Source organism: Brassica oleracea, chromosome C3 (assembly GCF_000695525.1).
Source record: "Brassica oleracea var. oleracea cultivar TO1000 chromosome C3, BOL, whole genome shotgun sequence".
Taxonomy (NCBI): domain Eukaryota; kingdom Viridiplantae; phylum Streptophyta; class Magnoliopsida; order Brassicales; family Brassicaceae; genus Brassica; species Brassica oleracea.
Window position 1 is genome coordinate 41,171,728 of NC_027750.1, and position 1,307 is coordinate 41,173,034.

The window sequence follows — 1,307 nt, forward strand, 5'->3', positions numbered from 1 at the left end:
GTGGGTTTAAGCAAAGACGTCTTATTAATGGTCGGAGAAAGAACGTTCAATCGGTTACAAGGGAAAAGGAGAGATCGCGACAGAAAGAAAGCCGGTGGCTCGATATGCTACCGGAAAAGTACAACTAACGGCGAGATGAAGCAAAAGGTGAAAACCCTAATCTAGCCGCCAGGTGTCAGTCAGATGATTTTCGATCCCTTTCTCGTTTCCTCTCCTTTTCCTTATATAGGCGTCCTGGCGTCTCGCCCTTGACCTAATTTACGCCGTCTTGGTGGGCCTCCTCGGCTGGGCCGAGAAGCCCGTAGGCATCCGGGTAGTTGCTGAGCCGAACATACTTCAGTCGATGATGATCGACTAAAAGTACTCGAGAGTCAAGCCGAGAGACCTGACTCTCGAGCCGACCGATCGAGCCGTCGTTCCTCCTAACTCGGGCCAGGCCTTCCTATTCCTCGGGCCTTGTGGGATGGTCAAATCCATCCTCTACACTGACCTGACCCTCAGTCCTAAAAAGCTGACTCTCCACTCCACAGCCACACCACAGTCTCGTCGTCTCTCCAAACAAGGTCAGTGGTCGTCTCCCTCAAGCACAGCTCCGGGAGAGAATCCAATGACTCAAAGAAGAAAACATATCAACAAGGTTTGAGATGTGAGGAGTAAAGCAAAGAAAAACAAGATAGGGAAAAGGGGAATGAAGCCTCTGGCGCCGCCAAGGCGGTAGGCCGGAGCTAGAGTTTTATCACTTTTGGAGTAGCTAGAGGGAAAGAGGGTCTCGAGAGGTATTTTTTTCTTCGTGATGGATGTTGTGTCGTCGTTCCCTCTCTTTAGGAGTTGGCCTGATAGGTCTCCCATTTTCGAAATACTTTTATCGCGTAAAAAGATTCCTGATTTGTTTCCTCAGACCGCCACATGTTGAATAGTGAATTCAAAGTGTTTATTCAATATATCATATAGGGGTCGCTATAATTTAAATCAGGGTCACTAATTTTATGTCTCATAATTCTTTGGAGAAAAGCCCATCTCTTTTTCGGTCCATAGAGCTCTCTTTTAATAGTCGCGGTTCAGTCCGAATAAAACAAAAGTCAAGTCGTCTTTTAAGTTGACGATGTCTCATTATTCGATTTTGACTGGAGAGGTTACATATTATTTGCGTGGCGGATGTGGTTCGTTTCGTCCCAAAATATTAAATATGGGCCAGATTATGTCATCTGTATTCGTTGACGAACAATACTTGTGTTCCCCCTACGCTGAACGGTCAAATTCACTTCATATCTTATTACCCAATCAAAGTATTACGTATGATTAATAAA